This window comes from Numida meleagris, chromosome 1 (assembly GCF_002078875.1).
Source record: "Numida meleagris isolate 19003 breed g44 Domestic line chromosome 1, NumMel1.0, whole genome shotgun sequence".
Lineage (NCBI taxonomy): Eukaryota > Metazoa > Chordata > Aves > Galliformes > Numididae > Numida > Numida meleagris.
Window position 1 is genome coordinate 112563736 of NC_034409.1, and position 15926 is coordinate 112579661.

General features: G+C 37.3%; 1 protein-coding gene across 14 annotated transcripts in view; it reads left to right on the plus strand.

Annotated features, from left to right (window-relative positions):
• DMD (dystrophin) overlaps positions 1-15926 on the plus strand; it is a 1007484-nt gene that overhangs the window by 113022 nt on the left and 878536 nt on the right. The gene's annotated exons all lie outside the window — the stretch shown is intronic.

The following is a 15926-nucleotide window of genomic DNA, read 5'->3' on the forward strand; positions in this document are numbered from 1 at the left end:
CAGTGAAACAAGGGATCCCACATAATTTTTCCATGGTTTGGAGCAGTTTCCAACAGTGACTCAAGTGATTTAGACAGCACATGTTTGTGTGTAGCAAGTTTATAGTAGAGATGTCCGGCAGTATGGAGGAAAGGGTCAGAATGAAATACAGCCTTGAAGAAATGGTCTCACATTGATCAATGAATTACGAGACAAATACGAAGTATTGTATTTGGGACAGAAGTAAAACGTATGCATACAAAAAGGGAAGTAAATGGGCTGGCAATAATAAAGTAGAAAGAAGCTCTGAGAAGCGTGTTGAATCACAAACAAAATGAGTCACCAACATAACACTATTGAAAAAGGGAAAAAAAATTATTAGAGGGGGATAATGGAAATGCTTGACAGAGGGTGCAAGATGTAATTATTTTATTTTACTTGGCAAGAGTGAGACTTTAGCTTGAATAATGTACTATCTCAGTCTTCTACATACAAAGAAATAGCCCCAGAAGCAGTCATCTAATCTAACCTAACTTGAAATTTATTGCCTGTTAGGCTTTGTTACAATCACAGAAATGATCGCAGAACACTAAGAATAACTGTTGCTTCTATGTCTGAAGAAAGTACAGTTTTCTTAGAGCAGTGCTAGCTCAGAAACTGTTGTTTTATGGAATATCAAAGCCTGTAATTACTGAGGAAAAATAGAGCAAGTCCAAAACGAGCAACGAGAAGTATGGTGAAATTATGACCTATCAGCAGATGTTGTTGGACCCAGTCATCTGAATGATCCAGATGCATTTTCACCAATTCTAGTTCATTGGAGTGTACATAAATGATATTCTAGATACCTCTCATTTCAGTTCTGTAAATAGTATTTATAGTTGTTGAACATGAGTTAATCAACATCTCAGAGGAGTACCTTATTTGAACTGTAAGGAAAACCTTCTAAACAGTGTGGTTCAAGTTATACTCTGCCTCGTGCATCACCTATGTTTTGGAGGGGGGGTCTTATTATTCTAGCAATCAGACTGTGGAGGGGGAAAAAAACAAACAACAACCTTGATCCTTAAATCTTGGACAAATCACTCTCATCCTAAAAAATTGTTGTATGGAACACCAGAAAACTTTCAGAATAGTTAGTCTGAAATGTTTAGTCGCCTGTGTCTGGTAAGCTCAATACCTGCTGGTTGCCTGTGTGGTAGACGTGCAGAAAATATGGTTTGCTCCTCAGTGCAGTCACATACCGCATAACTTTTATTTCTAGCTAGGATTTTCAAGACAGAAATAGACAAGTCTCTGATTCTCTTCTGCTGTAATGTGAGTGGTCATGGGCAATAGCTGTGCAGTGTTTTGGGGTTGTGTATCTCACTCTTCTAGTGACCAATATGTCTTGGGAGAGGTGGTCTTCAAAATATCAAAGTGGATCATCATGAGAAATCTTACAGTTTAGAATCCCTTTTTCTCATGACCTATTTTCAGTGATTCAAATCCATCTCTGTTTTTAGCTGGGGAATTGATTTCAGTTAATAGGCTACTCCTGGTTAATGATTTCTCAGCATTGTTAGCTTTGTAAAAGTAGAATTGGTTTGCATTCACTTCCATGTGGTTGTAGAGGTGCAGTGTTAAGAAAACTGATCTAAGAGCTTTGAATTCAGACACAGGAATATGTTCTGTTGCCCTTCTCTCTTATCTGTGAATGGTGAAATCCAGGTTGTTGATCAACTGTAAAATATTTAGAGTTGAATTATATTGTTTTAATGTAGTTCACACTCACCCTACCCCCCACAGACCCCCCTCCTGACCACCTGACCACTCTTTCAGAGAAGAATTTTTTCCTAATATCCAAACTGAACCTCCCCTGAAGTCCAGGAAAGGGTACCTAGGACTGGCAGCAAGATTATAAGTGCTGTGGGTGAAACCACATCTCTTCTAAAACTTCTGTTTGCATGTTGCATGGAGTGCTCTAAATTGACAAATTGGGATAAATGCAATTGCTGGCCTCTAACAACTTCTCAAAAAGCAGGTTTTCTCTAATTCCTGCTGTTTTTTCACTAACCGGAAAGTGGATTGTACGGATAATCTGAGCTTTAAAGATTACAGCATGTGACTCATCTAAATAAGCAAGTCATCACTGTTTCAGAAAGATAGGCCAAAAGTTGGCTGTTAATGTTTGTGGGACAAGACACTTTATAATTCACAAGGATAGGAGAAATTGGAGAATGTAATCCAAGAGACCTTTGTGTTTTTCCTGTTCTAACTGTAGACAATATATATGATTTTTGTTAGTGATACCTTCTCGATTTACTATCTAACTGGCATGTAGTATCTTGAAAGTCAAAGCAAATTTAAACATGTGGAGCATATTAATTTAATACTTTAATCAGTAACAGATTTTCTTTGTCCTCAAAAGAAACTTATTTATAAAATAATGAGGTTCTGCAGGGTGTACATAATGATAGCGCAGGAACATATTGCAACCTAGTTTTTAATAATGGAACTATAATTAGAGCTCTCATAAAATACGTATCTAGCGCTGAATATGATAGCTTTAGCTCTGATTTCAAACTTCTAAAACTTGTAATAATGTAAGTGAAGCAGAGTCTTCACTGTATTTTGTGAGAATGCTAAAATATCAAGATACTTCAAATGTAGCAGCTGTCTGCTGGAACTCTGAAACATCCACAACAGTTACTTGAACAATGCCTCTACCATGTTTTAAATGAATTTATGAGGACTCACCAGTTAAATATTTTTTGTTCTCATTGCATAATAGGCTTCAAAACAGAAAACATTTATGAAGACAGAAATGTTTTTTACTTACATGTAGAAAAGAGTTTGTTAATGACATTTAACTTTTAAAAATGCAAATCTGAAAATTCCAGCACACACAGGAAAAAAAGACGCAGAAAAAGGAAACTGTTGCCTCTGTAATCGAGTGCTGGCAATTTATTTTGTACCCTCATTATGAAAAGGGTGTCTCATAGTGCTGACAGTTTTAATGTCAGCAATAGAGGCATCTGTTTTTAGCACAGATGAGAGAACCAGCTAAACAAGATCAGTTTTGGCTGCTTGAATTTTATTTTATACCCTTATGGATGATTTGAGGTTTTTGAACTTAAATTCAACAGCTTAACATATAAGTAAGTATCATAAAGGAGTGCTAATTTCTGAATGTGTTCTCAGTATTTTGATCTGTAATATCAATAACCAGATGACCACTGAATCACTTGTAAATTAAGAGGTCTAACCAGATTATCCACATTTCTGCTTGGAAAGTGTAGGAAATTCCACTATTTAGTTAAAGAAGACATTAAATACAAGAGTATATTTTTGATGCAGTTACTGGAATAATTGATCTTCAATGATCAGCAGCAGTAAAAAATCAGAGAAGGTTAATTTGGAAGGGGGTCATTTTTGATGGTTTCTGTACTTCATAGAATCATAGCATCACCAAGGTTGGAAAAGTCCTCCAGGACCTCACATGTCAAGGGAGATGATTCTGACCCTTTACTCTGCTCTCATGAGACTCCACCTGGAGTATTGCGTCTGGTTCTGCAGCCCTCAACACAAGAAGCACATGGAGCTGTTGGAGCAACTCCAGAGGAGGGCCACGAAGATGATCAGAGGGCTGGAGCACCTCCCCTGTGAGGACAGGCTGAGAGAGCTAGGACTCTTCAGCCTGGAGAAGGCTTCAGGGGGACCTTATAGCGGCCTTCCAGTACCTGAAGGGGGTCTACAGGTGACTGTGGAATTAGATTTCTGTTAGTGTAGTAATTGTGTGAAGAAATACAGTAAAGAGAGAAGCTGTGTCAAAGAAGGTACGGTTGACAGCCTAATTTAAGATGCAAGTGGATAGTAGAATAACTAATTATCAGCAAAACAAGATACATTTTATTGGTCATTCCTTTCTTTAAACAGCAGCTATTTGGCATACCGCGGGGACAACGGGAACCCAGAAGGAGACTGTCACAATGTTAGTCAGACCATGTAGCAGTCAACTTAATCTCCCAATTACCTGGTGTTTGTATGTGGTCTGTATAGTATATGGTGAGGTGTCAGTCTTGGTTCTTCCCTTTCTCTTGAGTTCGTGTACAACCTAAAGTTATTCAAGATTCTTGTTCACTTTAGTGGTTTCTTGAGATTGTAGCTTAAATGCCTTCTGGATATCGTATAGTATAATACTGGCACAAATGAAATGTTTACTGACCTTTTGAGGAGTTATGTCAAATATTTGAGCTATAGAGAGACTGAACTTCACTATAATTGACATCTGGTAGAGAAATTTGCACTACTGCTTTTATTCATACAACTGCTCAGGTTTGTGCAATCACTCACAATGACATCAAATTAAAATAAATAAGAAAAGCCACGTATGATAAAGTGAACTCCAAGATGCAGGGAGGGAAGTAGATTGGCGAAACTTTGTTGGAGAAGAGGATATTAGTTTCATTTGTAACCTCGGTGGAAAATACACTAGCTGCTGTGACTAATCTACTCAAAGCTTCATAAGATGAGCTTCGTCACTTGAGCCGTGTGTTTGGACTACAGCTAATAACCAGGAAAAAGAGCTAGATGAAAGGGGCTTGGCAATGAATCACAAAAGGCATAGGTTGAAAACATTCATGATTAGTCCTGTCCAAACTACCATTTCAAGAATTAACCTACTGGTCAAATTAAGGCAGCTGCATAGATGGGTTAGTGAGCAGTAGGAAAATTGAAATTAAATCCTTTGCTTAGGGATTCAAATTGATGTGTTCAGGCTTCACCAGTATCTACTGACTTTGTATTTAGAAACAAAATCGTAGTTGCAAATGCATTACTAAAAGAAGATTACAGCAGATTCCTAACTTTCATTTAATAAAAGTATTCAGGAAGGTATGGTGGGGTGTGTAAGGTTTCAGTTTCTAAAATTGTTTTCCTACACTAGTAGGTGTATCAACACTGCCTTTGAAGGATAAATTTCAATATCATTGTACGTAATTCCAGAAAAGTTAATTCATATAGCGGTGGTGCTCTAGCAATTTACACAGCATTTAGTTCCTACACAAAAAGCCTATAGAAAAACAGAGTAAATAAAACTTTGAGCTCCACATTGCCACAAATTAGCCTGCAGTCATTCCCAGCCAAAAGTATTTGCATCTAGCCTCGGTATTTATATGGTATGTTGAACCAATACCTGACACTGCAATGTGGATGTATTCTCAATTTGTATAATTCATCCAGGCTTTAACAGTTTCTCAGTGAAAACACAGAAATCAGACTGACTACTTCCTACGTTGTCTGATACTGCTTTTTTTTTGTTAAGGTGGAATTAGAAGAGGCAGGAGGCATTTGAACTTTTTTTAACCAAATGCAGATAAGACTTACTTGTTTGTTCTCAATTAATGAGGAAAAGAAAAGAAAAAAAGAAATCTTACTCTTTCAAGTTAAGTAATAAAATAATAATTGTTTCATTTACCAAGTCATGAAGTAGGATATATTGCTGTAATTTTACTATGTATTCACACTGTGGTTTTCTTTAAAAGCTTCTGGTTTTATTTCCATATCCATTTCCTGATTTGGGTCAGTAGTGTTATGCTGAATTTTGCCAAAAACAATGATATGCTCTATTCATCGAAGGAATACAATTTTGAAAATAGATGTCAAGGTGCAAAGAGACATCACATTTGAGATAAATTCAGGTGTAGGTTTATATATCCACCTCATACTAATCAGGAGCATTGATTCCAGTACAAACAAAAGTCGGAGTGTCATTAAAATCCTGAAGTTGCCTCTGTGGCAAAACTCTAATCAAATCTTTAATTGCTGTGTATTAAAAGTCCATATGCCAGATAGCAGCTTAATCCATTACCTAAGATTACCTAAGGAACCATTTACTAACTGCATCTTCAGATTTTTTTTTTTTCCCTCAGAAAACTTTCAGAAAATCACACATTTAAAATTGCATCATGCCTGTAATAAATCCATAAAAACCTTGTAGTTGGTATTATTTGATATTAGTAAGACACCAAGCTTGATATTCATCCATCCTAAATACCTAATTAAGTCTATTCTGTTTTGTTCTCTGTTGCCAGCCTTTTAAAAGGTTTCTCACAGTGAACGTGAGGAGAAAGAGGAGTTTACTAAAGTGGGAGCCAAATGACTTTCCTCCTCTGTATTGTGACAAATAACCAGAAGTCTTGCTGAAGATTAATAGTGCTTAACTTTGCTTTTCAGCTCTTTGTGATCAGCATTACCCTTGGGATATATACTGTTTTGAAAGACCAGGCTTCCTTATACCAATAACCTTTCTCTAATATGTCCTGCAAGAGCACACAAAAGACCTATCATGTCTATTCTGTATTACTGAAGCACACAGAATTGCAGGGGTTGGAAGGGACCACTGTTAAGTGCAGAATCACAGAATGGCTTGGGTTGAAGGGAACCTCAATGCCCACCCAACCCCTGTCTTGGGCAGGGATGCCCCCCACCAGCTGGCAGAGAAGAGGCTGCCCAGAGAAGCTGTGGTGCCCCATCCCTGGAGACACTCAAAGCCAGCTTGGATGGGGCACTGGGCAGCCTGTGCCAGCACCTCACTGCCCTCTAAGTAAAGAATTTCCTTCTAACATCTAACCTTAATCTCCCTTCTTTTAGTTTAAAGCTATTCCCCCTTCTCCTATCACTACCAGACTGTGTAATGTGTCAGTCCCCTCCTGCTTGTAAACTCCCTTCAAGCACTGGAAGACTCCAATGGAGTATCCTTGGAGCCTTCTCTTCTCCAATCTGAACATTCACAACTCCCTCAACCTTTCTTCATAGGAGAGGTGCTCCAGCCCTCTGATCATCTTGGTGGCCCTTCTCTGGACCAGCTCCAAGAGCTCCACGTCTTTCTTGTGCTGGGGGCCCCAGGCCTGGACGCAGTACTCCAGATGGGGCCTCACAAGGGCAGAGGGGGACAATTCCTTCCCTCTTTCTGCTGGCCACCCCTTTTTTGATGTAGCCAGGACACCGTTGGCATTCCAGGCTGCAAGAGCACACTGTTGACTTATGTCCAGCTTTTCATCCATCAGGACCTCCAAGTCCTTCTCTGCAGGGCTTCTCTGAATGATTTCTTCTCCCCATCTTTACTTGTGTCTAGGATTGCCTCAGTCCAGAAACAACACCTTGTATCTTGTTAAACCTCACTAGATCATCTTGAGATCATCCAGTCCAAAGCTTTTCATCTTTTTTTTTTTTTTTTTGAAGTCAAATGCTGTTTAAACCAGGTATAGATAACACATTTGCATTCTGAAATGTTAAATGATTTGGATATCTCCAGAATATACACACACTGGGCAGAGTGCATGCTCTAAATTATTTGTGTTTATCTACAGTAAACTACCTGTTAGGTCTTCAACATTCGTAAACTTGATGACTTCTTATATTTTGTTTCCAAATAATTTTTTTCCTCTCATTGCTGGCAAAATACTGAGAGCATGTCCGTTATCAGTGTAATACTTATCAATATTTAACTCTTCTCAGTGCAGAGTCTTGGATGCTGGCAGGGATTAATATACGGGAATAATTATTTGCACTTGCTATAAAAGCAGGGAACACCAGAAACTGCCTCAGTGCAGTGTGACAAAAAACAAAGCAGTGGTTAAGAGGGAGGTCTTCTCTATTTTCTCAGCCCTTGCTAACATCAGAAGTGCAAGCTGCATGACCCGCTGTGGCAGTCACTCAGCTGGAGATGCCTTTAAAACTGTCAGTACCAGTCCCTTTCACTGAAAACCTAGAAGGTACAAAAATCCATGTGGTTAGGCTTCAAAGACTCAAAAATAGACATCTGAAGTAAACAAAAGACTAATGGGACTCTCTGCATTGTTTGTGGTTGTGTTTTTTTTATTTTTAACAAGTTGATGCTCAAACAGTGGAAGTGTCACTGTGCATGCATGAAAGGGATGGGTTTTTCAAATATTTTCCTTCCATACTGTTCTCCCTTTGCCAGGAGACTTTACAACTTTGCCTGCCTTTTTTTCCAGAATGTCTAAATGACTGCAATTAAACAAGACAGCTCTTGGAAAGCAGACTCTCTTCACTGTGATGAGAAGTGATACATCCCTTTTCACTCAATTATCTGCAGATCTTTCAGCAGGTTCAGGGAGCATAGTTACTTGCCATGCCTCTCAGCAGGCCCTGTGCTTCCGAGTGAGGCTCAGCTCTGCTCCCTTGACTGCACAAGCAGTGACATGTTTCCTCTGCTTTCCCTTTGTTGGAATAAATTTAAAACTCGCTACAGTTGTGTCTCCACTGGAGCTTTACATCCATCTCAGAGCCGAACCCATCCTGGGCTTCACGTGATGGTGGCCTGATGAGCTCTGGGCCAGGTGCTGCAACTACGCTGTGGTATTGTACAGCCTTCAGTGGGGAAATCTTTGCTGTCTATAAGGCATTACAGCTGCTGCTGCTACAGCCTGGTTACTGAAGATGATGTAATATTCTTGGTATCTTTTATTTGCACATACAAAGGTTATGCTTCTTTTCAGAATCCAATTTTAAGGCTTAAAATGTTTTCCATTGTAAGTGATTTCCTTTCCAAAAACCATACCAACAAATTATCTTAAACAATAGGCATCTGCATTATAAAACATTTTCACTGTTAGAAACATCTCAGTGACTACAGATTACATTTTTAAACATTTCTATGACGATGTAATGTGCCAGATCTTTAATTTTAAACTTCAGAGCAGATTAGTAGAATTGGAAAGCTTGACTAAAATATATGCACTCATATTATGTTAAAATCATTTGTCATTTCATTCTTGTTTTTAGAGTCATTCTTGCAGAATAACAAAAGCATCCCTCAGATGCACTAGAATTCCAAAGCAGGCAAAGCAATAGTTCCTTTTAGCAATAGAGGGCACTAGACTTTCATTTCTAATCTGTTTTACTGGGGAAGAAAACAGCCAAGTTAAAATCCATTGTGCTCTTCCACTTTTTCCTTCTCAGATTTGGACTTGCACCTTATGGTCTTCTATTCAAATCCTCATATGTTTTCAGGGCACTTTCTTTAAGTGAAAAGGATTCATCTAAATAAAATCGAATATCTGCTGTCCTCTTGAAGTTATTATTATGTAAGTATCTTCTGGGGAAGGAAAAGGAGCGAGTTAAATATAGCACTATAATATTGGTCTCAGTGGTACATATGTCTAGCTTGCAAATTTGTAAACATTTACAAATTTGCATGATTGTTGCTGGCAGTAGACATCATCGTTTTCGTGCTCAGAATTCATTACCATTACATCTAATCATCTTCAAAACCTCCAAAGCAAAACTCTTCATACAGGCAAATAAGGCTTTAGTGGATTTATACTTAAGTTGAAAGTTCAAAAATAAAAAAAAATGAGGAAAAAAAACATTTTGGAGCTACTGTACCCACTTATCTAAATGTCCTCTTTTGCAAATATACTGAAGCTGAAGCAAATTCTATTGACCATTCCTCCTATCTGTAAAACAGCCATCAAAGTTCAATGGAGAGAGGAAAAGAGTAGCCAGTACATACCCTTAGAAGTGGGACACCTATCTACCACGTCTCCTTGTGTCGGTGTCATGGCATGCTAGTCCATGAGGGTGAAAGCCAGGGAGTAACTTATCTAACAAACGCTAGCCCAGCTGCATGCAGTAGCCCACAGGTAGGGCCTCTGGTGAGCCACTGTCCTCCTCCACTTCTTTGTATCATTCTTAAACTTCCTCTGCCTGAGGTCGTAAGTGCATTTTTTGACTCTCAGACATGCACACTTCTTACTTTTGCTGCCTTTGAAATCAGGAAGTTCAGACCCTCCACCTATGTGACTGCATAACATGGTTATTAAAAAGCTAATAAAAAACAAAACCTCTCAAACCCCTACGTGCTCAGTTTTAGGCTGCATTCACGTTGTAGAGTGCATTCTTGGAATTTGAAGTTTCAGTGTTGGTAGTCCTATCCCAGTTCTGTAAGTACTTATAATTTTGTGGACCACTTTACTATGCTTTGAGGTACCTGTGTAAAGACTTCCTATACCTTCAAAGGATATGCTGATGGACATGATTTTACACCCAGGTCAAAATCGTTTTTTACTGAGGTTTAAAATCGTATGCCTGTATTTTAGGTCCTACTATGGCATGAAGACATTATTAAAAATTATAACCTTATTTGTACATAGCTGCAAATAACTTCGTTTGTACAAGACCTTGGATATCTGCTTTTTTCATCTCTCGAGCTGCTCAGTCAAATCTTGGTGGTGTTTCTGGCCCAGCGCCTCAAGGATGTGTGTAATTGTTACAGCTGCTTACCTTTGTGCTTTCCCTGATCATATGTTTGGGCTCTTTTGAAGGATAAAAATGTTTACCTTGCAAATAGTATCTGCATGCTACTTCTCAATGGCAGTGGTAAAATTGACACAGGTATCCTATTAAGTCTTAGCTTAGAGAATTAGTTATTATTTAAAATAAAAAAAATCCTCTTTTATCCTGCTCTGGAAAGATAACCTGATTTGTAAATCTTTTATTCTTCTGTTATGGTATCCTGGTCTAATTAAATATTGATATTCACATCACTGACTTTGCTAATACTTTCAATTTCTTCGAAGTTCTACATGACAGCTGTTATTATACAGAATAGCCATTTTTCTTCTCTATCTGCTTTTCATAATGTGTTTGATTGATTTGCCAGTTTAAACCCATCACATTTACTTCCTGGCAATATTAGTGTGAGGGCACACACTGCTGACATAAAAATAGGATGCTTTTAGTGTTTTCAACTACTTAGTATTGGTTCTCTTGAAATTATGAGTTTAGAGAAATTTGTGAGTTTTTTTTAAATCATCCACTATAAAATACCTTTCTATAAGATTTTTATAAGATTTTTTTTTTTTTTTTACCATTTCATATGCCTTTGGATACTGAAGCAGTGTTCCAGCAATTTCTTCTGGTATTTTTACCTAAGGGAAAGACCTGTGTATTTTATTATTTTGTAATCTTTAAACTTCAGCTTAGATCATGTGAGAAGTAAGTGACAAATCATTCATATAAACTAAATGAGTGTTTGTATTCTTACCTGACTGTGTCTTTGCTATATAAATGTTACATATTACTTTTATATACTATATTAAAAGCTATAAGGCCTGGTAAGAGTGGTAATTAAATGATGACTACTCCTTGAGGTAGTTGGAAATAAAAAAGATGTTCTTCATAAATTGGAAGTTATATCCAAGTAAGGAAAACATAGAAAAAAAGTGTCTGTGAAGTGCTGCAGTTAATAATGAGGGAATCAAAACTTGTGGATTCCTTTTTTTTTTTTTTTTTTTTTAATGGGGTTTGGTTTTTTTTTTTTGGTTTGGTTTTTTTTTTTTTTTTTTTTTTTGACAATTTTTATACTGACCTTAAAAATTAATAAAACCAGCATTTTCCAATAACTCACTTACATTAAACATGCCAGGGAGTGCATCATAGCAGGCTATTAGATCATCAGCCTTTATGTGTCATGCATGTACAAGTCACTCTGACTCATTTGTGTACTGACCACAGGACTCACCACCTTTTCATCCATCAGTGACAGCAGGTAATCATGGTCTCCCATGGGACCTAGCAAGTGATGGGGTGAGGGTTCCCATGCAGCTGCTGGTGATGGATGCTCTTACTGAGTTGAATCTGTCTCTACACATGCAGCTTCTCATTTTAGTGGCTGGCTCTGCCCATGGTCTCCTTTAGGGTCTCTAGATGTTACCTGCCATGGTGAGTCCTTATTTGGGTGATCTAGGTAGTCTAGGCATCACACGCCTCTCCCATTTGGATATTTCCTCATTCATCTTGCCATGATTTTATCCATTTGTCATTGGTTTCCAGAAGGCAGTGTATTTAAAAAAAAAAAAAAAAATCATAGTAAAGGCTAGCAGTTGTGTTTTGTTAGCAGTGGAAAAGTGCTCACCTTAAAGCTATAGTTCACATGACTGTCTAGGGCAAACTTGAGGCGGTACGGGAATGCCATGCGTACTCACCGTAGGAATACTCATGGAATTTTAGACCACAGCCGAGTAGCTAAACTTCCTATTTTTGCTTACTCTGGAGGAGCCGAAGAAGAGTCCTACCTTAATACATTTGTTTACACAGTGGGATTTGATTTGCTATCTTCTCTTTTAAAGTAAACAAATACAAAATTGTAGCAAACAGTGGATACAAAGAAAAGTATATAAAGCTGTAATCCATTAATGGGTTTGTAATCTGATACTCATTTCAAATTTGTGTTCAAAGCATGGAAAGTGTTAATAATACTGGCATTTTTGAAGTGCAATATGCACTTTGATAACTGTAAACTACTTAGTCTGTTTCTGTATCTGGCAAACGTGGTACAAATCATTAGACATGTAGATAAACCTGATATAATGAAGAAGATTCAATACAGTTTTGAAAAAAAGTCAGACTTTGCAATTGCTTTAAGTCTTCAAAGGAGTCTACTAATACGTACCTGCAACTGATATAGAAAAAGTGGATATCTAAATATTTTGACAATGTTTTCCTCTTGAAAAGACGAAATGAAAAAGCCTTATGATTCAAAAGGCTCCTTGCTGTAAGACAGAAAACAAATTAAGTCAGCTTACACAATGGTTGGAAGTAGAGTGGCATGCAAATCTATGCTGGGATGAAAATTATCTGGTAAAGTGATGTGACGGAACTGCTTCCAATTTAGAATCATTCTGGTCAGATAAAAAAGAACACTTGCAGAAGGATTACATGATCTTGAGTAGCTTGGTGATTAAACGGCAGATGACAATCAGTAATTGTTTAAAACCAAAATGAAAAACACTTTAACAGATAAGGCTTATAATATTTTTTCTTTTGTAAATACCATATATCCTACATGAGGTGTTACCACCCAGAGTAGTCTACAATGAGTCATATATCTTTTCCTGTGAAGCTTAAAAAAAAGTTCAGTTAATTGAAGAAGTTCAAATAATGTCAAAATGAAATGTAACTCCATCTTGAATATTCTGAAAATTATGGAGCTGGGGAAATTCTTAACCATTATCTCAAGAAATTAAGGCATTGTTCTGAAACAATATAGGATTTTGTACTTCTCCTATTCTTACTTTTTTTTTTTCTTAAGAATTCTGTGCTGGCCACCAGCAGAGATGGATGAACTTAGAAGAGCCCTTGGTTTGCCCAAAATAGCAGTTCTTATTTTACCCACTTATAATAATTTCATGCTAATTATGCATTAGAATATTCAAGATTTTTTTTCCCCAGGAAATGAGGATCTCTTCCCACAGTGAGATATTAATGACACTATATTTAGCATAACATAAAAATGGCCCTTAAAAGCTTGGAAATAGTAATCCAAAAACTAGAGGCTATGGTGAGGCTCCAACTGTAACAAAGCAATGAATGTGCCCCAACTCACTCCTGGGTGAGTGAGAGAATTCAGTTTGCTGGAAGGCAGGAATGAAAGCAAAGCCTGGTGTAGGTGCAGAATGGTCAGATGCCTTTATCTCTATTTAAAGTCCATCTGCATAGGGCCTGGATCGCTTGTGATTTATTCCCTTCATTTGGCAGAGCCTTGAGTGTAGCCCCCAAAAGAGGGCATGGGCCACATCTTCATCTCTGCAGTTTCCTTAGTCTTCTATCTGTATGAAACATATGTCAACTCCATCATCTCCTTTGGCAAAAATTTAAGGAGCGAGTCTATAAAGCAAGTCTCTGCTTTGATTCAGACTCAAACTGAGAAGGGCTCTGCATTCCTAAGGACTGGGGATGAAGCTTCAGTTGATTTTGCTAGATTGAAGCAGTCTCTCCAAACTAATGTTTGAACTGGAAGCCTGGATGCAACTGGCAAAAACCTGAAGATATAGTAGCCCTGAGTAGGATGTATATTGTCAAGACATGATAGAAATGATACAGTACTAAAAATACATTACTGTAAAAATACAGTACTGAAAATCTGATGAACAAAATTTAAACAAACTCTTCCTCTTTTATAATACAGATCATATAAGAATGATATAAGAAACAAATATTATAATGATGGAAATTTGGAAGGTGAGGTTGCTATGATTCAGGATAGAAAAAGCAAAAAAACAATTCTGATGTGTCCCTGAGCCTACTTTAAGCAACAAATAGAAAATCCGTTTTCTTTTCTATTTTTTCATTCTCTAAATACTCTAGAAGTTAAGGGGAGAATCCAAAATGATCTCTGCTTGTATACCAGAGCGTACTGGAGGTGCATTTAATATTTCCGTTTCAAACTGAGTACCAGAATGCTGTTTGGTTTGGAGCTCTACTGTGTAACTTCTGGTTAAAAATCCTCAACTATTAAGTGCTTACTTAAACATAGAAGAACAAAAAGAAAAAAGGGTAAACCCTCAAAGCAGAAAGTTACTTTCCTCACAGAAATGCAACAAATTTTGTCTTCTCTGAGGATCTAGAATAGTGAGGTTGTCTTTTTGGAATTAATTTTTTCTTTTGGGCTTAGAAATGCTCTTGAATGGGATTTTTTTTTTTTTTTTAATTGCTGAAGTATGAGACACTGTGACTTCTATGTTCTGTTTGTTATTACAGCAGATGCTTTTTATTAACTTGTCAGGAAATAATGAAAACACGCTTGAAAACCTAAACATTTCTCAACCCTAAGTGATATTCAGTGACCTTCTACACCATGCTAAGCTATTCGGATAGATTTCCCCATTAGCTGAAGGGAGACTAGTATTAAACAAGCTTTGTTTTTTTCCCTTGTGATTTCTGGTCGATTTAAGATGTATTCAGTTTGTGTGCTGACAGGAAAAGTACGTAAAGAAGGTCAAACAGGTTACAAGTATCTTTTAAATCTTATGTTTCCCAGTTCTGTAAGACTATGAGCAAAATAATAGTAACTGAGCCTTAATAGAAAAATGTACCATCTTTAATTTTTTCCTTTATCTCTGAAGAAGAGAAAAGTTTAATAGATTTCTGCCCCCTTTCATTTAGCAATATTTTCCTCAATTTATCTAGGTCGCTTAGGCTTTTATGCTAGTTAGCTATTTTTAGCTTATTGGTTGTCTTCTTCTTCTGTAGAATTATCCTTTTTACACTTAAACTTCCTGTCAAGATATTATTTTTTTTTTTCCTGGGAGAAGATTAGAAGACAATATCTGACAGGGAAAAGTGAACTTGTCTTGGTAGACAGTACAGGTCTCCCTTGGCATGAAGACTTGGACAGATCATGACAATCTGTGTGCATGTACTTTCTAGGAATATGTGTATTTGCTTCCCAAGTTGAAAAGGCAAGTAAGAAATCTGAGGAACTGAACAGTGGGGCACAGTACAGAGATCTCTGAGCAGGAGTTAGTTAGTCGTACCACAAGTAGAAACTGAACATGCACAGCTGCTACTTCTGGAGTCAAACCAGTTGTAAAGCACTGTATGGCACCACACAACTATGCCCACGTGTCCTCTTGTAAGAGGGCACTACATTGTCTAGTTGTAATACATCTTCTCGTGTCAAACAAGAAGGGCCAAACACTACAGCCACCTACCTTGCACTAGGATGATTGGGTACAACTGTGATGCAGACATGGGGATACTCACATCCCTTCCTCTCCCTAGCATTGGAAGTGGAACTTTGGCAAAGTGGGGCAGAAATTAGCAGGCTTAGTCTTACTGAGATTCTTATATACAAATAGAGGAGAGAGATGAATACATTACTCTGGAGGGTGGTTCAGAATTGGTTATTCTGAATGCCTATGATAATTGTGGCACTATAGGGAAATAAAAGTAGGAATCTTCTCTGTTAATAACTCTCAGTGAAGAGTGCATTATTTTGTAATTATGTTATTGCTTGTATTACTAATGAATATACTGATAGCAGAATATAATCTTGTGCTTTCATGAATTTGCCTTAATTGTAAACAAAAGGAATGCATAAGTAGTATAAAATTATATTTGCTCTATAGAAATGTTTCACTAAATATTAGTATTTTAAT